The sequence below is a fragment of the Marmota marmota genome, unplaced genomic scaffold, assembly GCF_001458135.2.
Source record: "Marmota marmota marmota unplaced genomic scaffold, marMar, whole genome shotgun sequence".
NCBI classification, from domain to species: Eukaryota; Metazoa; Chordata; class Mammalia; order Rodentia; family Sciuridae; genus Marmota; species Marmota marmota.
In genome coordinates, this window is record NW_026000048.1 from 15,923,255 (window position 1) to 15,947,658 (window position 24,404).

Here is a 24,404-nt window from a genome sequence, read left to right on the forward strand (position 1 = left end):
TTTTATTTTTTAATTTAGTCTTGGAAAAATTTTAATTTCTTTCTTTTCTTTTCTTTTTTTTTAATGTTCCAACAGATTTTAACTCAGGTGACAGAAAGATAAAATAATTGGGCAGCCTAAAAATGAACATTTTGTTGTTGTTGTTTTAAAAGAAATATTTAATAGAAAATGAATTCCCATTAAACCAAAGGATAGCACAAAGTATGGGACCTCTCTTCCAGCAAAGTTCAGTGGAGGTGATTGTGTAGTCTTAAACATGAAAATAGTTAAGTTGTAACAAAAGGCCAAGTGAGAAATAATAGTAAACCAAAATGAATGACATGAATCAATTGGATTATGCGATGTCATAAAAGATGGAGGTTACTGTGCCATACAACCATTTAGAAAAGCTCCATAGACTTGAGATGAACCTTAAAATACAGGTGGGACTTGGATACAGTCAGAGAAGGAAGAGCATCCAGACAGGAACATGGCAGGAGCAAAGAATTAGAGTTGGGAATGACTGTGGAGCAAGTCTAAGGGGTAAGAGGGAGACAAGTCAGGCTGTGTCAGAAGTTTTCTTTGTGGGACTAATGTAATGTAATTTTGTCTTACGATCTTTAAAGGGTTTAAGTGTGGGGGTGGTGGTAGTAGTAGTAGTAGTAGTAGCAGTAGTAGTAGTAGTAGTTTGTAGTATGCTGGAGTTTGAGTTTCAGGATAATTTATCTGGTAGAAGATATGTAGGTGAAGATAGAACACCAGAAAAAGGGGTCAACTTATTACTACAATAGTCTACATGATGAGTGTCTGGAATGAGTTCAAAATAAGAACTGTAGAATAGCATGATAACAAGAGACATTTCAGATGAAGCATTCATGGGATTTCAGGACTGGTTTGCTCAGTGTAACTAAGGAAAGGAAAGAGGTGAAAATGACTTTGGGGTTTGGAATGTAAGTTAGTAAATTCCTTCATTAGGTTAGACTTCTCAATATTCTAAGACTGCATCTAAACATCTTCTTGTTAGGGTTATAATGGCAATCTTAGGTTAACAAACTAATAGGAAGGAAGGCTCTGTTTATTTCAATCATCCAATCTTACAAGAATATATCAATTACCAACATAAATTTAAACAGACATTTGATATTTATTTTCAAAAGCCCGGCTCTACATTATTTTTTATTCAATTAGCTTTTAATGGGAACTATCTACTCTAATATCTGAGAAATTTCCAGAGAATATCAAAGAAAAAGATATTCAGTAGTATTGTCTCAGGTACAATGCATTCTAAAGATTTAGATCATCCTTGAACTCTTGGGCCAGAGTACAACTTTAAGTGATCCAAATAAAACATGATCAGAAGGTAAAAGAATAGAAATCTGTTTTTGTATCAAATACACATTCTAAATGAATTTCATTTGATTGAACACTTTCTGGTGGTAAAATTGATAGAATCACCAGTATTTTTTGGTGAGGTAATCTGAAAGATATATTTTTTAAACACTTCTGGCAATAATGTTTCCAGTATGTATCAAGACAATCAGGAGGAGTACCCACTACTATTCAGTAGTTTTGGTTAGCACTGCCAGCATTCTCCAAATGGCAGAATTAACCTAAAGTATAGGTCAGAGCTTTATGTGTTCTCTTATCTGAACCTTTATTCATGGTGCCATCTCTCTGGGATTCTTGTTGATTAACTATTCACAGTTCTACCCATATTTAAGGATCTTCTCAAACACCACTCCTCTTTGCTGAAGAATTTGCACTACCCATATTTAAGGATCTTCTCAAACACCACTCCTCTTTGCTGAAGAATTTGCACTTCCTGTCTTTCTGCCTCATTTAAGCTTGTCATTTTCTATGCTTATTACTTGTTTTCCTTTCACTGGTGACTGTGGAAGGATCTCCCTGTAGGATGGAGAAATAAACTAAATGATACCTCTTCTAGGCTGTCCCAGGTAGATCCAAAAGGTGGGATGTTCTGCAGTTAAACGACCACAGCAGGTGTTCTATAGCCAATGTTTCTTTAACAAGGTAGTATTATTGGGGGGAAAAAGACCATGAGGTATGAAATAATGTCTGATATGTAACAATCAGGTGCATTTCATGGTTCTAGGTTAGAACTGGATTTAGACAAACCAAGCATAAAGGACGTTTTGAGGACAAAGATAAGAAGAAAATTTATGGACAGGAAAATAAAGAGATTGTTAACTTAAAAAAAAAAAAAGTAACTCAGAGGCCAGTGCAGAAAGTATGATCTCCTAGGTGGGGCGGGGGGGGGAGATTTAGAAAGGTGTAGGCTAAGAATATAATAGTGATAATGGATGATTGAAGGGGATCTTTTTATTCTACTTTTGGCTTCTCTGCATTTTCTAGTTTACTGTGATGCTCACATACTGCATTTGTAATAATAAAGTGCTATTTTTTAAGAGCAAGAAATCTCCCTGCATTCCCATCTCTCCTATTCCTGCTTCTTATCTGCTGGTTTTCTGTATCATATGTTCATTTCATCAGGATCCATCCAGCCGCCCAGTCAGGCACCTGGGAGAAAACCCAGTTCCCTCACCTACCACAGGTTTTACCTCCTCAACTTTCCTCCAGTCTGCTCACTTCTCCCCTTCTCTTCTGATCTCAATCCAGTCTTTGTTATCGCTCACTGAGATGTAATTGATTCCCATCCGATCTCATCTTGATCAGGTAGGTTCTCTGCTCCATCTGCTACCAGGATGAGCTATCTAATGTTCAGGTCTGGCAATATTATTCTCTTGTTTTCAATTCCTGTGTGGCTCCATATCCCCCCAAAGGATTTGGTGCAGACTCAGTGTGGGATAAGCATAATTTTTATACCCCAGTCTTTGGGGATGGCCCCCATTATCCCTTGCTTCACACCACTAATTTTCAGCATCACCAAACTGTACATTGTCACTAGCACACTCTATGTCCTGATCTTTTTCCTCTTTCCCTCCTCTCTCTTCTCACCCTTACCTACATGTGGCAAATTCCTCTTCTCTTTTGAGTATGATTTCTTCAGCAGCCCTGGCCCTGACACGAGGCTGAGTGTCTCTCCTTCTGCATTCAAGGCAATATGCAGACTTCTGCTCTGCATTTACCATAATCCATGGTACAGAAATCATCTGTTGGCATGTCTATATTTCACTACAAACCAGAAGCTATTTCCACATGGGCACTGTGAGGCATCTTATTCAGACATGGCAGGTGCTCATACACATTTCAACAGCTGATCTGAGTGGCGCTACTCACCTATAAGCACCTTCAATGATAGGTTTTCCCAGTCCACAGCAAGCTGTCCCCCTGCCCAGAACATGCCAAAGACATGCAGACAGAAGGCTGCCCTCAGAACAAGGAATGCCCACCAAGACATGGTAACCGTGTCTTTACTTTGCTGAATTGGAAAATCACCCTGAGTTCCATATTCCTGCCTGACCAACCCCTGGGATGTAGCTGTTTCCACTTGGCTTCCTGCCTGACAAACCCTTTTTTTTTTTCTTTCTGGCTAGAGATAGATACAGATTTTCCATAGTCTTCTAGAAAGTATCTTCTTTAGAACTGTATCCACTTTATTCAACTGCCTATGCTCTAGTGTACTCCCTGATACGGGCTCCTGGACAACACCCAGCCTTCTGGCCAGCTGCTCCCTAGTCACAGCCTGAGACAGTAAGCCTTGTTTTTCCAGCAACATCATAAGCTCCCCAGGGATAGCTCTGTGCTTTTCTATGTCCTTGTCTTCCTGATTGTGCCCAACTCAGCATTTTGCATGTAGTAAGCTCTTAACTCATCTTTGCGGAATCACTTATGTCCTGATACTCTCCTTTGAGTCACTCAGTTTTGTGCTTTTATCTGCTAACACTATTTTTAACTTTCCAAGAACAGAACTTGTCCTAATCAGTGTTTAACATCTTTCACCGAATCCCCATCTTCAGTCACTTTGAAGTCTACTCTCAGTCCTTTTTACCCACACACTCCATGAATTCAATTCTTATCTTAGTATTTGAAACCTATTTTAAAGCAACTTTGCAGAAATCATACTAGGATCATGTATATGCTGAATATATGCATATTCAAGGTTTTTCCCCCCCAATTGCCTTCCACTGTATTATTAAATTCTCTTTTTTATGCTAAGTTCTCTAGATGTTGCTTCATTTATCTCATTTGTTCCACTGTTAGAGAGAAGCTGTTAAGCTAAGTTGGCCTTAGTTCTTTGGAAGAAATATCTTCCAAAGTCTTCCCTTCGCTCACCTCATGGAAGGATGAACTGTCAGCTGGGTGGCCAGGCTGGGGCCTGGATTTCTGGCTATTTCTCTGAGGCTTGCTGGCTCATTCACATCTAAGAAAACATGAGATGAGCACCTGAAGGGTAAAAGCAGAGGCAAAGGCTGGATTCCAGTGGGCATATATCACAGGGTCCAGAGCAGACAGCAGGTCAAAGTCAGGAAAACCACATGGTCTCTCATTTCAGGAACCAGCAAGTTTGTGATCTAAGAGTGGATAAGTCAGCCTAGATTCAAGGGTCAGGGCTTCAAATATAAAATCCTTTCTAAATTGAAGTGTCTAGCTCTAGTATATACTTTGGTTTTTCATTGTCTTTGGAACATGTGTGGTATATTTTCTCTCTTTTTATCCTCTGCCTCTGACCTGCCTGTGATTACTCATCATATGCTTTTGTTTTTAGATTTGTTTTAGATTTAAAATTTAAATGTCTTCAGATTTATAAAAGAATTTCCCCCCTTCCTTTCATTTGTTATTTCTGAATGCTTTGCTCCATTTATTTTGTATAACAGTAGTTTATAGGTTGGCAGCTCTCCATGATCCATTTTCCATATTTTCTACTTCAGTCAAAATATTGGCTTCAGAAAAAGACACAGGAGAATATCGTCGTGGCTTTGACGTAAGCAAAGAATTCTTATGTGGGGGATAAAAAGTACAAACCATAAGAAAAAAAAAACTGATAAACTGAACTCCACTAAAATTAATAATGTTTGCTCCTTGAAAAAATCATTTAAAAAATTAAAATGTAAGCCACAGAACAGAATACACATATAGAGACATATGTGTGTGTGTCACATGTCATATATCTGACAAAGAACTTGTATTCAGAATATAAAAATAAACTCTTAAAACTCAATAATTAGGCAAAAAATCCAATTGGAAAATGGGCAAAAAAGTTTTGACATTTACAAAAGAAGAACGAATGGCAACAAACCCATGGAAAGATGCTGAATATCATTGGTTAATAGAGAAATAAAAAAGTAATAGAGACACCACTACATATCCACTAAAATGGCTAAAATTAAAATGAGAGATAATAGTAAATATAGATGAGAATGTGGTACAACTAGAACCTTCATCTTCTGCTGGTGAGAGTATAAAATGCTGTAACCCCTTTGCTTTAAAAATCAAACATCCAGGGCTGGGGGTGTAGTTCAGTGATAGAGCACTTGCCCAGCATACACAAGGCCTTGGGTTTAATTCCCAAAATTGCAAAAAAAAAAAAAGAAAATAAAGGGGGAAAAACATCTATTTGTCATATGTGTATACCAACATACCAGCTTACCTATATTTTCATCCCTGAGTACCTACCCAAAATAAATGAAAATGTGCCCCCACAAAGACTTTTATGTGAATGTCCACAGTTGCACTACTTGTAATAATCCCCCAAATGGAGACAGTCCAAATGTTTATTCATGGATGAACAAAATGTGTTCTATCCCTAGAAGGAACCCAGCAACGACAAGAATTGAACCACTGACATGCAAAACAACATATATGCATCTTAAAAACACAATGCTAAGTGAAGGAAGCCAGACATAGAAGTGGACATCCTTCGGACTCTATTGATAAACATTTCTATAAAAGCTGAAGTATAGTGACAGAATGCAGGTCACTGGTTTCCTGGAGCTGAGGGTTGGGTGAGGGTGGGGATTCATTGCAAAGGAGCACAAGGGAAGGTCCCGGGTGACAAAAGTGTTCTTAAAGTTTGCTGTGGTTGTGATGACACCACTGTGCACACTGACCAAAACTCATCAAACTATGTGCCTAACATGGACAATGGCAAGTGAATTCAACCTCAATGAAGCTGTAAAAAAGAAAAAAAAAAAAATCCTGCATTTTCTAAATCATTTTTATTGCTTTCAATTAAAGTTTTATTTCCTGAGTGTGTGTTCCAAATATCCTCTTTTATTATGAACTAAGGAGATATTAAGTACACTACTCTTCTGTGTCATGAGTGAATCTATTTCATGGGGGAAGCATTTTTCTCTAGGTATTTATAAATTTGTTGGTGAATTTCTTCAGAGTTCCACTTGTTTTCTCCTTTCTTGTCCTGGGGTTTGATTTGCCACCCTCTGATGACTCTTAAGAGGCACTTTCCACGGCCTGGGAGGCTGGAAGGGGAGGCTGAGAGACATGGAGGACACAATCTGTGGAGCTTGAGATGAAAAGTCATCAAGCAGAAAGCAGGGGCAGGCTGAAGGTTCTGTGGACCATTCTCTGAACATGGACACCCCTCCTTCTCCAAGGGTGACCTAAGAATAGCAAAGTAAGGCGGTGCTGCCCCAAGCCCACTCATCAGATGCAGAGCGCAGAGATTGGAGGTCAGCTGAGGAGAATTTGAGCCTGAGGGAAGGGAGGGAAGAAAGACAATAGTGAGGGTGGAGAACTGCAGAAATACCCTTGTGATTGGGAACTGGTTCAGCTAATCGGATGCTCACACTGGCTCCTAGACATTTTCTCCTTTCCAGATGGACTTGGCTGGGAAAGGAGATCCCTGCTTCCATTGCCTCTGCAACCTACTCCAACCACTCCCTGCTCTTGAAATCCCTAAGCATTGGTAAGCTCTCAGGTCACATGTGCATAAGGAGATGGGTTTTTTCCAAAGATAAAAGAAAAAAAAAAAAACAATGTGAAAGCAAACACAGGTCTCTAAAGAAAATTTTCCCTTGGTTTATTTCAGGTGGACAATATATCTCTAACAAAAAGATAATAAAATACAAGTGGAGTATCCCTAATCCAAACATCCTAAATCCAAAATGCTCCAAAATCTGAAGCTTTTGAACACAAACATGATGCCACAAACAGACGATTTCACACCATAAAACTTTGTTTAATGCACAAAATTATTTAAAATATTCTATAAAATTACCTTCAGACTATGTGTGTAAGGTGTGTATGAAACATTTTGTGTTTATATTTGGGATGCATCCCCATGAGATATCATTATGTATACACAAATATTCCAAAACTTGAAAATGTCCCAAATGTCTGAAATACTGTGGTCACAAGCATTTCAGGCAAGAAGAGACTCAACCTATAACTAATTTTCTGAGTTGTACCTCAGGAGGACCTGCTATTAGAAAAGCCTAGTTAAAACCCAATTCTTCTAAATTCCATCCTCACCTACACCTCTGCCCTCCTTTCTTGTTTCTTACACCAAGCAACTTTACATTGTATCCGGGCACAAGTTTGTCCTTCGAGATGTTCAGTCTCTGGAAGACAGGAACCACATTAAGAAGCATCTTTGCATATTCAGTGCCCTCTGGGAGTGCCGTGTCCCCCTAGTGACTGCTCCTGAGCTATTGCTAAGTTTCATAGAACTGAGCTGGAATAAACATTTGGGACAACTCATGGGGATGATAAGCATTCAGAAGCCTCTCCATAGACCTTTCAATATGGGGTGAGAGAAGTATGAATGTCTAAGAGGATAAAGTAGGAAGAAAGTAGGAAGGAACAAAGGACCTGAAGAACCAACGGTATCTGAGAGAGAGAGAGAGTCCTGTAAAAACAAGCGGCATCCTCTGATGACTACAGGAAGAGACTGTTATTATCTGAAGACTCCAAAAGACTGGTGCATTGTTCTGGCCCAGTGCCAGGTGCACATGATGATCTGGCTGGGATTATCAGAGCTCTTCTGTTAAAGCATAGATCACATGTGTACTGGAAATGTGTTCTTTCTCTGGATTTGAGGTGACAGACAGCCATATCACATGACATCCCTTTTTCTATCCTGGTCCCAGCCAGGCAATAAACCAAATCATCACCCAGTCTGTCTCAACCATGTGGTTTTCCTAGCCAGCTGAACAAAATATTTTCAGAATGTGGAATGTAAACAAGGTCCCTACTGTTAGCAATTCTGTGTCATTTGCTTGTGGTTTATTTTATTTTACTTTAAGTCACATTTAAATTCAAAAGATTGCCAGCCTGCATGATGCATGTAAACAAATCAGAAATATAGATTAGAATTGCAACTGATTAGTCCGCCATGAAAGTATCTGTGTAAATGGAAGAAAGGGGGAGGGAGATCTATTATGCTCCTGGGATATTGCTTCTCCACGGGAAATTCAATTGTGAAAAGGGTTTTAAAAGCAATGACTTTAGTCATTTGTGTTTCCTCCACACTGGTTCCAGTAAATGCTAATAGAACTCCTAGGCAGAACCTCCACCTGGGCCCATGTGATACAGCTTCACAAGGAGAATCAGAGAGTGATTCTGCAAGGAAAACTCCTGTGACACACACAGGCAGAAGGTGACCCCAAAATATGTGTCGCTCCTGCTATTGAAGATTTTTTTTTTTTAAGAAAACGCAAATTTCCAGGTCCATTATTTCCTGTGGTTTAAGAATCCACGTCTCTGGTGCATGATTCTAAGTGATAAAGGTTGTATTAACCCTCTGGTACTTACTGAGAATCCAAATCAAGACTCGCCTTTGTTTATAAATTACCTTGGAAACACACTCTATCTTCCCAATCAATAGGGAGCCAAATGAGGCATAACGATTTCAAGATTTAGCTATGGACCTACACAAATAAAGTTTCCCTCTCACAATGCCATTAGCTGTACCTTTTCTAAAATTTCATTTACACCCAGTTTCACTATGTATCCTTCTTATCCTTTTTGATAGCTGGTAAGCTAATATTAAAATTCACTGAAGTAGACCTCTCTTTGAAATGCTTATGGTATCTTTAGAATGGGGGTCAAGTAGCAGACTGAGGGTCCCAATGCATCAAGCGCAGCAGATGTATATCCCTGAGATCAATGTATTCCATCCTCAGTTGTTACTTCCTCCTTCACTCAATAGTAATTGGTTTCCAGCTCATCCAATTAGTCTCGTCACACTTTCTCAAGTGATGCCAGCTGTATTGTGATTCACAAAAGAATCTTCCTCTGAATAAAGCCCTGGGGAATAAGGTTTTGTGCCCTACACAATTAGGCACCTGGGGGATTGGAGGAACAATCAGCTCAATCCACAAATTATTTGGATCATTTGGCAAAAGAAAAAAGCAACTTCCTCTAACAGGTGAGATTTGAAAAAGTTTTCATCTGAGAAGGAGCAATGGATAGCTCAAGAATGGAGACTTCAGGCACACGGGGTGATAATGGGAGAGGATAACCCTCGTTTCAAGTTGAGTGACTCTGCAGATAGATTTTGGTTCCACACCTGAGCATTCTGACAAAGAAGAGTGAAACTTAATTCTTCAGGAAAGTCCTGAAACCAAATAGAACACTCGTCCAGTGGAACGAGAAGGACTTTAGTTTTCCCACACATTTCTGGATGCTTACGTGAATATACATTTCAACTCAATCTCTCTTTGTTAATGTGGTGTGAAGACAAATCATTTATGATTGATCATAGAATATTTATTGTCAATCTTAATGGATTAATGTATTGATTTTCTATGCTTTCTGTGCCTAGATTCTCCTAATTTTATTTTCATTCCATCCTCCTCCTTTTAGTTCCCTATAGCACATGCATGAACAATATGGAAACCTGACTTTAATTAGGCACTGGCTCACACGTCATGTTTCAGTGAGAACTGTTTTCATTGTGAAGAAGTCTTACTGAAAAAACACTCATGGATCTCCCTTGAATCTCCTTGATCTAAATTAAAACCATGCTCACTTGTTTTAGTGTGAGAAGAAATATTTATTCCTCTTACTCGTAATTCCAAATTGGCCCATGAAGGAAAGGGCATCTACTTATACCCCCATCAAGGAATGTTAGGGAGAAATATTCCAGAGCTTGATGACCGTCAGCCATGTTTCACACGTACAAAGGGTCACTGAGCTCCATCTTGCACAAATCCTCTATTCCTTGATAGATGAGTCGGAACAGCGCTCATTGCTGCTTCCTGTCCCCTGAATGTCACGATGCGCACTAACACCCATGCAGTAACCCTCTCCCCAGAAATCCAGAGCCTGGAAAATCTTCAAAGAAAGGAGCCAAGACCTCTACTTTGGCCCTAGGTTAGAAATACATTCTCTAACAACACAGTTTTCCTGTGTATTGGGGAGGGAAGTGGAAGAGATGGATCATTGATGTGGCCATTTTGAAAAGTGTGCCTATCATCAGTCCCCGTAAGATAGTTGTTAATTGAGTGCAACTGTCAGAGGTTGAAGGAGATGGAGGTCTTTGGCCCCAACAGCTAAGAGACATCTATTGTTCCACATGCAAAATAAAGCTGTCTGAGGTTGTCAGCCCTTAATGAAATCTTGCCTGTGCTCGGCACTTTGAGGAGTCCAAAAGAAAACAAGCTTTATTCTCTCTCCTCAAGAAGTTCAGTTTTATCTCCGTTGGTTAAATGACTCGAGTGACCTTACAATGATTTCCCTTTGGATCTTATTTTATGAAGTATTAATAATTATAATTATACAGTTTTGCTTTTGGATACTTCTAGCTCATAAAATGTGTTTCTAAGAATACGCTGAGGATTCTACTAGGGTCTCGTCCAATTGAAATGCAGCTTCCCCATCTTGTGGAGCCAAAAGCTTTCCATTTGTGTTAAACTTTAAAAATAGTTTCTTTGTCTAAACAACAGGCACCGCTTTGGCTGTCCCTGTAGCATCTGTGAGTGTATCCATGCTTGCTGCCATTCTCGCACATCTAGTGTGATCCAGCTGGGCACTCCTCTCCCTGGTTCAAGCACATATGTGGCATACATTTTACCACTTGGGCCATCTTTTCTTGCTATTTAAAGAACAGCAACCAGGTCAGGAGGCCAAGCTACTGTGAAAGTTCAGATTCAATGTCATTGGCAGTTCCAGATTCTAGTGTTGTATAGAATTTGGGATATTAGTATATCTCTAGATTCTTTTTTTCTTTTGATTTTTATTTAAAAAAATGGCTGGCAGTTCTATTGATAGCATGTTGTGATAATATCTTGGTTCAGCTGAAAAAATAGTGTTTAGGATGGGTCTGGGAAAAGTACTCTTCTCTTTCAAAGGCAACTAAGCAGGAACTCCTACGTAAAATTCGTGTTATTTTTTATTCAAAAGAGTAGACATATATTAACATAGAATTAAAATAAAGAAAAGAGAATATAATATTACATTTCATTAAAATGACAAATAATAAAATGCATTAATTAATTCTGTATATGGACTAATTAAAGGAGCCATAGACAGAGGAAGAGAGAAAAAAAAATAAAGGGGAAGATCAGGTGGAGACTGAGATATGGAAAAATCCACACACATGCAGGGGCAGGGGGAAGCTCAGATAAGCCAAGTGCATAAACTTTAGAGTAACAGCCCTGAACTATGGCTTTTGAATATGTTACCATTAAATAATGAAACATTTTTACAAATGGAGCATCAATGAAGAAATTATGCTTGGGAACTTCACCCTCAAGAATAGATAGTGGAGGCAGAACTTGAGGCCACAGTTCTACCCCTGATTTAAAGAAAGAAATACTAGAAAATAGAACATTTGAAATGTGCAGTATTTAGAGATTGAGCTCATGTAGCCAGGAGTATCAAGAAGGTGATAGAAGGGAAAAGAGTAAGTTGTAAGAAACAAGGGTATTGCTGTGAGCTGGTTTCCGTACACAATGCAGTCAGCATTGCCTATTAAACCTGGAGATCCACAATAGAAAAGGGCAGGAAATCCTGCAATAAAAACCCAACAGAGATTCTGGCTGAGTCGACCCCACCTCCCATCCCTCTAGCTTGCTTCTCCACTTCATTCCGGTTTCCTGATGAGGTACCTCCAGGAGCCTCCTTCTTGTGGAGATCAGTACAGCTCTGATAAGATAAAGCACAAAAGGGGCCACAGCCAATTCACACTGTGAGACTCAGCAATTAAAGTTATAGGAATTTGGCACACTAGCTGTTAAACACAACCATGATTACAAACTAAAATTACATGCATATAAAATTAAATTAAGTTAATATCAAAGGTAGTCAATACTGAAAACTCATCATGCCAGAGTTATTTCCTATCTCTGGCTATTGCTTATGCTTATGGGGTTATTTATATTTATTGCATCTATTCAGTGGAAATACTACACAATAATAACTTCCAAATTGCATAATAAGTGACATCAGACTGGTGGCTTGAAATCAGTCACAGTGAGAGTGTTCACACCACACAAATCAGCAAATTATATTCCCTGCGTGTGTGATTACGTCAAAATGAACCCCACACTACCATGTATATCTAAAAAGAACAAATAAAAATTAAAAAATGATATTATGGTATGTATAGTTCTAATGAACTAATAAAAAATTGCGGGGGGTGTACTGGGGATTGAACCCAGGGGCACTCAACCACTGAGCCACATCCCCAGCCCTATTTTGTATTTTATTTAGAGAAAGGGTCTCACTGAGTTTCTTAGCGCCTCATCTTCGCTGAGGCTGGCTTTGTACTTGGGATCTTCCTGCCTCAGCCTCCTGAGCCACTGGGATTACAAGCATATACCACTGCACCTGACTTAATAAAAACATTTTTTAAAAAAGAAATCAGCAAATGCTATAAATCCAGCAAATTAATGCTTTTTAATTTCCCAGAGAACTAGTTGTTAAAACATTTACCAACACACCACCAAAAAGAGGGAAAGGCAACCACACTGCCAGATTTCTCCTCCCAAAATAAAGTTCTGAAACCACAGGAATAAGATAGGATGGTCAAAAGTTTTCTAAGTATTAAATATTTCACTGGGAGTTAGCAGCATCCCAGGTATACATTCATAGTTTTCCCACCATCTGTCATATTGTGTTTGATACTGGACTCTTGGCCAAAACTCATCACATGGCCAGCCCAGAGTGCACACGGGGTGTTGTGAACAGCGTGGCATCAATCCTGAATTGACACACTGCCCAAGCATGCTGGAAGTACTAACATCCGCATGTTTCCTCTCCAACGTTTCTCAAATACCCTCCCATCAGTGGAATGGCACAGCTGTAACCTTAAAAAGAGAAACCCATGATAAAAATCAATGTGGCGTGTGCACATGTGCACACCTGTGTGCCTATATAAGTGGAAAATGATTTCTAGAAATAAGGAAACTACACAGAATGGGTATTACGATGGGCACTACATGATAATTAGGCACATTTTGTCAGCTATATCCACCATTCCTTCTGGACACATATTATCTTATCCTTCAATTTTTCTCCTTTCATAATTACTCAGTACTTACTTATATCTCTGTAAAGCTACAGTTAACCAGATACAGAGATAAATATTTTCCTGATATAGAAAATATTTTTATTTGGTTTATTCCAATACAACCTAACTCTCAGGCATAATTTTCCTCTCTCTCTTAAAAAATAAAAGTCTTTAAAAACCTTGGGCCCAGTAATTCATGAACCTGATGAGAGCTGAAACGATGAGAAAGCAACTACCCGCCTACATGACATAGCTGGATGGATATCAGGAAAATCTTTTACTATCCCACTATTCCTTCATTTTGCTGAAGCACATAATACAAGCTTAATATTTTTAAATGAATCTTTCATCAAGGAGAGTTTTACTGCTTCGTATTTATCTTGACTGCATTCAGGCCCCCCATAATGATACATAAGCTGGGTATGTGGGACAGAGAATTTATTCTAGAGGAATATCAGAAACAAAGAGAAGTAAACATTGAAGAGGAATGTAAATAGGTCTTTTTTAAAGACAAACTTTGATTATTTTTAAATGTAACTGAAGTTGATTTCAAAGAGCATCAGGGATGTAGCTCAATTGTAGAGCCCTTGTCTAGCATGTGGGGGCCCTGGGTTCAATCCCCAGTATTGGAAAAAAAAAAAACTTACAAATAAACTGAAAGTCTGTTTACTGATATGGATCCTCGGGTTACCTTGAATCCTACAGGATTCCCAATGCACTATATGGGTGATCCCCTAAATAATGGCCAGCATAAACCTGTGTTGGTTCTTAAGAAGTTACAGTTGTCTCCAATTCTGTTTCAGGGGCAGGTTTTGTCTTGTTGCACTAGGGAGCATTGTGCAAATATCTGGTGTTTGTCCCACTCTGGTTGGAAGTACTCAATGAGCAGCTGATTCTTGCTTCTATGGCTGATTTTTTACAACCACCAAAGCACCCTGTTCAAAGCAAAAAGCACAGCTTGGGAACTGTATTAAATTTTCTCCTCTTAAAAACCTTTAGATTATTGAATTCTCTCTCAATTTCTCAAAATGTGGGATTAATGACCTCACCCTAACTTCATCAATTTTCCACCTATCTATCATCAAAAAGAGATGCTTCCTTCCATAAACTATCTCACTGGAGAGAAGTAATTCAGATTTATAATGCAACTAAACTTTACTTTTAAGAGGCTAAGAAGTTCTTCCCTTCATAATGTCGCCCTATATGTTTCCATTCACTATTAAGGGAGAGGAAACAGTTTTCTGGGTCTCTTTGTTTTTTTAATTTGGTCACATTTTGTTCTGTATTCTTATTTTATCTTTCAACTACCCATGAAGAAAAGGACCGCTTAAGTGAAAAACAAGCAAGATCTCAAGTACAATATCTGGCTTACTTAATTTTCAGCAACTTGCTCACATTTAATATAATAATATAAATGCATTGCTCATGGGAGTGTAAAACTATACAGCCACTTTGTAAAACAGTTTGACAGCTTCTGTATGTGTAAGTAAACATACACTTACCATATGCCCCTGCAATTCTACTCGTAGGTATCTACCCCAAAGCAAAGAAAACACATGGTCTGTCCAAAGACTCGCACACACGAACAAATGTTCATAGAGCATTGTTCATAATAACAAAAAAACTGGAAACAATCCAAAATCTATCAACTGGTGAAAAGATAGACAACTGGTGGTATAAATATATGATGGGAAACTATTTTGTTTTATCCAATAAAATGGAGACAAATATTGGTGCACCCAACAATATAAATGCACCTCAAAACATTATGTTAAGTAAAAAGCTGGATACAAAATACTGCCTATTGTATAATTTCACTTATATGAAAAGTCTAGAAAGGGGAAAATTAGACAAAATGAAGATCACTGGCTGCCTTGGGACTAGAGATTGGGGACCATCTGCCAATAGTTTGTGAGAGAAGCTATTGAAATATAGCAGTGGTCTAAAATTGAATTATTGCAATGGTTGCTGTTTTAATCCATTTTCTATTGCTATAACAGAAGACCTGAGGTTGGGTAAGTTCATAAAGGAATGAAGTTGTTTACCTCATAGTTCTGGAAGCTGGAAGTCAGGATTGAGCAGTCACATCTGGTGAGGGCCTCAAGTGCGTCATAACACAGCAGAGAAGCAGAAGGCAAGTGGGTGCCTGCAGAAGAGATAAAATACTAGGAGCAACCTCACCGCATAACAATTGCTCTGGCAAAACTAATCCAGTCCTGCAAAAACTATATGAATCCCTCTTCGTTATTGAATCACCTCTTAAAGGTCCTTCCATCTTCCAACACTGCCACAATGAGTTTTGGGGAGTGTAAACCATATTCAAATCATAGCACTTGCACAACTATATATGGGACTAAAAGATGTGTAAAGACACACTTAAAGTGGGTAAATTTCATGCTATGTAGATTATCCCTGAATAAAGCTATTTTTAAAAAGAGCACATGTGGTGTTCTACTGTTACTACAAACAGAAGGAAAAACAAGAAAATACATAACTATCTTTTTACCTTTACAAAAAGAATCACAGGAAAGGTGAGAAATAAGCAAAGCAATTAGTTGGTTACCTGTAAGAGGAATGTGGGAGTAGAGAAGGAGAAAAACAGCACCTCTTCAAGATGCCTTTCTGTATAGTGTTTCTTCTAGAAATATGACCTTTCCTATACTCAAAAATTAATTAAGGCAATAAGAGTGGGACAAGAGAAACACAAGGGAGAACAAATGGGAACAATCATTCCAATTAGGTTACAAAGTAATTGTAAAATCACACACATGGAAAACAGGAAAAGAAAGAACTAATCCTAGCAATGAATGTAATATTTGACTATGTGCCCTTAGTTCATGGTGGATGATTGGCCAGGGAGCAAAATTACAGACAATTTCTAATTCCCCACCCCCAGACTTGTTTTATGTAGAGGGAAGGATGAAGCAACTATTTTAGGTGTACTGAGAAAATAAGTAAAAGTATTGTTGTAGAGACCCAGAGCTCTAACTGAAAAAAAAAATATGAATTATAAAAAAGACAAGAAAAAAGAATGCAGAGATACATAGAAAAAGAAATTGCTATAAACTCACTAAAATATATATGTTTACATGTATATGTATTTATCTATATATATATTCATGCAGGTCCCCGTGTATTTGTATGTATGTATATAGGTGGAAACATCCTTGTTCTCTCAACCTAAAGGTACAGAAACAAAGATTTTCCAGAAGCAGTGAGCATATCTTGCACCAGATCTTGGTCCCTATTAACTTCCCTGAACTAAGACACTTCATAAAAATGATTGAATTTGAGACTAAAGCATGTACCCACTGGAAAAGCCTGGGTAATCTTTTTCTGCCAGATATTAAGTGCCTCAAATGACTAGGGTTATCACATATCATAAGAACAAAGGAGCCCACTAGTAAGGGCTTCACTAGCCAAACCTAGGGCAACTGAGCACCAAAATAATTAAGTACAGTAGTAAATTATAAACTATGAGTCCACCCCTATGATAAATACATAATAATCGCCGTTCCCTCCTAACAACAAGTAAAAACCTGAAAGATCCACTCTTCTTAGATCCATGAGAGAAGTGAGATCATAACCAATGCATGGCCACAGGGAATACTGATGCTCCCCACATTGGCAAATAGCAAGAATCATGACTTAATAGAGCAGAAACACAGGATTAGAAACCTTCCCAAGAACCATTGCCAAGGCAGGAAATTCTAAACTGTATTTGACGAATCACTAGATGCTGAGTGTGAACAAGACTTGGAGTAAAATCTCCAGGGGGGTCCCAGTTTTAAAGGGGCCTCACACATTTGTGGGCTTCACCTCCTGGAGCTTTACCAGATTTTCTTTTTCTTTTCTTTTTTTTTTTTCCCTCCCAGGGCTGAGGAAGAACCCAGGGGCTTGCCCGTGATAGGCAAGCACTCTGCCAATGAGCTAAATCCCAACCCCTACCCACATAGTGACTACTGGGGGGGAAAAATCCCTTTGTGCTTTCAGAAGAGAGAGAGGAAAAGGAATAATTTTGAAATGTGCCAGAGCATTCTATTCTTCTTAACAAAATCTAATCCTCAGGAGAAACTTTAACCAGTCTAACCTGCTTGAGTTGTATCAGAGCCTAACTAACTTAGGGGGAGGAAAACAACCCACTTTAGCTTCATCCAGTCATCCTGTCCCTTCCACAAAAGTGAAATTTAGGAAGAAGTTATGAAGTTCACAGTCCAGAGGAGCAGGCTTCCTAAAAGACTGAGGTCTATGCAAGAACTGTAGAAGGCTTCCTCAACTCTACAACTTAATACCACTTATTTATAAAAATTCTTTTACTCAATACATAATTCCATCTATCAAAAATTTGCAAAGCATACTAGGAAAAAACATAGTTTAAAGAGACAGAGCTATGAGAATCAGACTCAGAAATGGCAGGAATATTGGAATTATTAAATAGTAGAATTAAAACAACCATGATTAATAGCCAAGAGTTCCAACGGATAAAGTTGACAGCATGTGTGAGCAGATGGGCAATGCAAGTGGAAAGTTGTAAATTCCAAGAAAAGAATAAAAAGAAATGCTAGAGATGAAAAACACTGTAAGAGAAATGAATAATGCCTTTGATGGGCAGATGGGCAGACTGTACATGGCTGAGGAAAAATCTCTGAGCTTGATATTTCAACAGAAATCTCCAAAACTAAAAAATAGAAAAAAGACTGGGGCGGGGGGAGGTGGAACAGCCAGGTCTGTGACACACTCTATAATCCCAGCAGCTTAGGAGACTGAGGCAGGAGGACTGAAAGTTCAAATCCAGCCTCAACAACCTAGTAAGGCCCTAAGCAACTTAGTAAAACCCTGTCTCAAAAAAAGAAAGGAAGGAAGGAAGGAAGAAAGAAAAGAAAAGAAAAACCAGTATAGAACATGGCTTAGTGGTTAAGCACCCCTGGTTCAATGTCTGGTACAAAGTAAAAATGCAGCAAAATTGTGAGACCACTCTTACAGGTATAGATGGACTTAATAGGAACGTAAGCAGAAGATGAAAAAAGAAAGGAACAGAAGAAATATTAGGAATAATGATGATGATGATTGAGATTTTTCCCAAAAATTAACAAGTTAACATCAGACACAAATCACAGATTGAGAAATCTCAGAGAACACTAATTATGATAAATATAATTCTCTCTCTCTCTCTCTCTCTCTCTCTCTCTCTCTCTCTCCATCTCTTCTCCTCTTTCCCCTCTTTCTTTTTCTTTCCCTCCCTTTCTCTCTCAGGCATATCACATTCAAATTACAGAAAGTCAGAGATACAGAAAAAATCCTGAAAGATGCCAGAAAAAAAATTTAAGAACTTACCCATAGAGGAGTGAAAATAAAAATTACATGTGATTTCACTTTAGAAACAATGCAAGCAGAAAGTGGAATGATACATTCAAAGTATTGAGAGGAATGAACTCACTATTCTAGAATTCTGTTCCTGCAAAATTGTCTCTCAAAAGTAAAGAAGAAATGAAGACTTTCTCACACAAACAAAAAGTGAGGGAATATGTTACCAATATACTTGCCTTGTTAGGAATGTTGAAAGAAGTTCTTCAAGGAGAAGGAAAATGATATGTCAGAAATTCAGATTGACATAAAAAATGTTTTAAAAACCTCAGAGAAATTGAATAAATGAGAGGAAAAGAAAAACATTTCTTATTCTTTGTTGATGCAACAGATTAAAGTTTGCTTCATACAATGAAGGCAACAATGTATTCAGCTGTATGTGCATGCACATGTGAGTCACTGCAATGATGAAACAGACTGCAGGGAGTAATTATTTTCATGACCAGAAAAGCAGTTTAATGTTATGTGAACAGGATTAGAATTAGTTATAATTATGTATTGCAAACACTAGGATGATCACTGAATAATAAAAACATAATTAATATGGCTAAGAAAGGAGAGAAAGTAGAATCATATCATATACTCAATTAAAACCAAAAATAGGCAGAAATGGAGTAGACAATAATAGGAGTAAATAACAAGTGCAACAAATTTTAAAAAGCAGTAATAATAAATATGGTAATATTATGGTAAATATGGTAAATAATAATCAACAATATCAATAATCCTTTGAATATGGTAATAAATATGGTAAATAATAATCAACAATATCAATAATACTTTGAAAATCAATGGTCTAAATGGACCAATTAGTAGATACTGTCACAGTGGATCAAAAAAATCTGTATTTATATATCTTACCTACAAGAACCCCATTGTAAATATAAAGACACTTATAGGTTAAAATAAATAAATAGATGAAGGAAAATATACCATACTAACATTAATCAAAAGAAAGTAAGAATAGCTATATTGATTTCAGACATAACTGTTATCAGAGTAAGAAAAGTCACCAGGGATGAAGAGGGACGTTACAGGGCTGCGGTGGTATCTCAGTGGTAGAGCACTTGCCTAAGCACATGTGAGGCACTGGGCTGGAACCTCAGCACCACATAAAAGAAAATAAATAAAATAAAGGTACTTTCCATCTACAACTAAAATTATTTTTAAAAAGCAGACACCTCTTATTTAAAAAGACACCTCCTATTTAAAAAAAAAAGAGTTGCATTACATAATGATAAATGGGTCAAACCCCCAACTAACAACAGAGTATCAAAATGCATGAGACAAAACTGATGGAAATAGAAAATTAGATAAATCCACTATTCTAGTTGGATATTTCAAGATTTCTCTATCAGAACTCAGCACCATCAACCAACCAGACATAACTGACATCTATAAACTACTTTATCCAAAGAGAAAAACCAACAAAACAAAAAGCTCAGTTTTTTTTTATAACTGTTGTGTTATTCAAGTCCTGTTCTTTTTTAATTGATAAAAATAAAACTATATATATATATATATATATATATATATATATATATATATATAATGTGTATGACACTATGTGTTGAAATATGTACATTGCGCAAGGACTAAATCAAGCTAATTAACAAGTGTGTTATCTCACATAATTTTTTGTGATGAAACACTTAAAATCTCTTCTTGCAGCAATTATGCAATACATTGTTATTAACTATAGTTATCCTGTAGTACAATAGATCTCTTGAACTTATTTATTACTTTCATCTAACAAATAGTCATTTTCCAACTCTAGTGCTCTCTCCTCATTTACTACTTGCACTTGATATTCTATTTTAAGAAGAAGCCCTCCCTATTTTTCATAGTTATTCATGTATTTATTGCAGATATGGGACCCATAAAAGGGTTTTCTCAATGATTTATAAGTCCCTGCTCTGGCTCTATTGGTACTTAATTATTTTGGTCTTTGAAGCATTCAGATCATTCATATACATGTGATGGAGTTTAAATTGGTATAACCACATCAGAAAACTGTCAGAATCTACTAAAGCTGTAGATAAAACTACCTTGTCTCCCTCCATACACACACATCTAGACATGTTCTTGAACATTCTTAGCACCAAAGTCTTAATAACCCTATGCAGGAAACTACCCAAAGGCCCACCAAAAAGAAAATGAATGAATACTCTAGTACCTTTACCCAATACAACATTGTGCAATGATAAGAATACACAAACCACAGCTCACCAAAAAAATGAAACAAGCCTAAAGCCAGACCACACGCAAGGATATCCATAGTGTGTGATTCCATGTACAGACACGAAACTGTCGAAATAAGTTTACGGTGCTATTAAACAGTTGTGGTGGGGGGATATGCACTTTTCAAACATGTCAAAGTCATTTTTAAAAAAGGAAAAATTCAAGAATGAGAGAGGCTAAAGAAGCATGAGAATTAAATTCAATTTCTAATCAGAACCTATGTTTTGCACAAAAGAGAGGAAAATACTAAAGGCTCTCATTAAGTCAATCAATAAAATAGAAATACAAATGGTAGATTAAAGTATCTTGTCAATGATGAATTTACTAATTGGGTAAACTAGAAGTGGATATATTTCTAGACATGTACAACCTACCAAGACGAAATCATGAAGAAATAGAAAAATCTAAACAGATCCATAATGAGCAAGGAAATTGAATCAGCAATAAAACATATCTTATCAAAGAGAAGTCCAGGACCCGATGTCTTCAAAGCTGAATTCTGGAACTCTTTCAAGAAATCTTAGAGAGAAAACTTCCAAGCTCATTTTATAAGGCTCATTATCCAGACACCAAAGTCAGACAAGGACACTATAAGAAAATATAATTAAACACCTATATCTCTGATGAACATTAAAAAAAAATTCTCAACGAAACATTAACAAGCTGAATTCAACAGCACATTAAAATGATCATTCACCACAATCAAATGGGATTTATTCCTGGGATATAAGGGTAGTTTAAAATACACAAATAAATGTAAAATACCACATTAACAGAATGAAGCATGAAAACCATATGATTATCCCAGTAGATGTGGAAAAAAAACATTTGACAAAATTTAACATCCTTGCATGATTATAAAAAAATTACATTAAAAAGGTACATATACACATGATTTACTTTACACATTAAAAACCATCTGTGACCATCCCATAGATACTATTTTAGTCAATGGGGAAAAATTAAAAGCTTTTCTTCTAAGATCAGAAATAAGAAGGATGCCTACTCTTTTCGCTTCTATTCAACATTGTTCTGGAAGTCTTAAAGCAATTAGATAAGTGAAAGCCATTTTTAAAGGCATCCAAATGATCTCTGTTTGCAGATGATATGATTTTATATATAGAAAATCCAAAAGATTCCACCAAAATATGTTAGAATGAAAGAATTCGATAGTTAGAATACAAAATCATTGTATAAAAATCAGTATTGTTTCTAAATACTATCAATGAACAATCCAAAAGAGAAATCAAGAAAATGACCCCATTTACAATATCTACTCCCAAAATACTTTCTAATAAAGTAAACCACGGAGGTGAAAGATCTATGCACTAAAAACTGTAAAACATTGATGAAAGAAGTTGAAGACACAAATAAATGGAAAATATTTTGTGTTCATGGACTGAAGGCATCAATACTGTTAAAATGTTCATACTATCCAAAGCCAATGTAATCTCTATCAAAATTCCAATGATTTTTTTCATAGAAATAAGAAAACATCCAAAAATTCATATGGAACCACAAAAGACACACAAGTGATCTTGAGCAAAAAGAACACAGAGATGTCACACTTTCTGATTTCAAAATCTACTGCAAAGCTGTAGTAATCTAAATGGCACAGTACTAAAATAAAAACAAATACACAAGCCAATAGAACAGAAGAGAGAGCCCAGTGAAAAATCAGTACATTTATGGTCAACTGATTTTCCACAAAGATGCCAGAACAGACAACGGGGAAAGGACAGCCTTCTCAATAATTTGTGCTGGGAAAACTAGATATCCACATGTAAAAAGAATGAAGTTAGACGTTTAGCCCACCCCATAAAAAAGAAAATCAACTCAGACTAGATTAAAGACCTAAGTGTAAGGACTGAAACTATAAATTTACTAGAAGAAAACAGGGAGAAAGGCCCATGACATTGTTCTGGACAATTATTTTGGGGGGTAAGGTATGACTAGATATACAGGAAACAAATGTAAAAGTCAGATAAAGGAATTACATCAAAAGTCAAAGCACAGCAAAGTAAGCAATTAACTGATTTAAAAAAAAAAAAAAGAAACAACCTATGGAATGGGAGGAAGATATTTACAAACAACACAGACAACAAGGTGTTAATGTCCAAAACACACAAGGAACTCAAATAACTCAATAATAAGAAAACAACCCAATTAAAAAGTGAAAAAAAGAACTTGAGTATACATTAAAAAAAAAGAAATATAGATGACCAACAGGTATATGAAAAAAAAAATTCAACCTCACGAATCATCATGAAAATACAATTTTAAACCATAATGAGATACGACTTCACATCTGTTAGAATAGCCATCATCAAAAATATGAAAGATCACAAGTGTTGGAGAGGATGTGGAGAAAAAGAAAGATTCATGTACTATTACTGGGATTGTAGCAATTATGGAAAACAGCACAGAGTTTCCTCAAAATATTAAAAATAGAAGTACCATAAGAGCCAGCAAACTGGGTGTCCACCCAAAGAATATGAAATCAGAGTGTTGAAGAGACACCTTTTATACTTGAAAATTCCAAGACAGTGAATTTCAAGTGTTCCCATCACACAAAAAATAATAAGTATATAAGGTAATACATATGTTAAAAAGTTTGATTTAGCCATTTTTATGTCCATGAATATGTACATAAAACATCATATTGTGTAATTTACATACAATTTTAACTCATTAACAACAAAATGAAAATTATATTTATTGTATTTGTTAAATATACTGTGGTTATAGAGAATGTCCCTAATTTTAGGAAATGTTCATGAGTATTTGCCCTCATGTGGTGTGTGTGTGTGTGTGTGTGTGTGTGTGTGTGCGCGCGCGCGCATGCGCATGTATGTATTTCCAAATTAAAGCTTTAAAAATTAAAGAATCCTAAAAGTTTCCCTTTACCTCCAACTCTTTCTTCTAGGAGTAAACTAATATTAACAGTTTTATATGTATGTTTTTAGATCCGTTTGTGTGCATTTTTTATTGTGGTAAAATATACATAGCATAAGATTTAGTATTTAAACCATTTTAAGTGCACATTTCAGGGCTTTGAGTACAAAGATGTGGAACTCTTCTTGAAGACATGTGTCATCCTTGCACAGGGCCTGTGCCAATCTTCTCTGCGTTGTTCCAATTTTGTAATATGTGCTGCCAAAGCAAGTACTCGATGCATTTTTAAACATACATTCTCCTACACTATAAATATAATCATTCTGTACAGAAGAAAACAATAAACAGTAAAACAATATATTTTCATCACTATCACAACTGCAGAAACATTCAAAGAAGCTCTTCAAGCAGAAAGAAAATAATAACAGATGGAAATTTTAATCCACGCAAAGGAATAAAGAATGCTAGAAATGGAAAACTTGCGAATATATATAAAAATATTCTTCTTCCTGTTTAATCTCTTTAAAGATAT

At 36.8% G+C, this 24,404-nt stretch overlaps 1 non-coding gene across 1 annotated transcript; it reads right to left on the reverse strand.

Annotated features, from left to right (window-relative positions):
- Window positions 1-24,039: 24,039 nt before the first annotated feature.
- On the reverse strand, window positions 24,040-24,146 carry LOC125619591. Its single transcript, XR_007351131.1, has one exon. It is a non-coding gene; the product is annotated as a U6 spliceosomal RNA (small nuclear RNA).
- Between the last annotated feature and the right edge of the window lie 258 nt (window positions 24,147-24,404).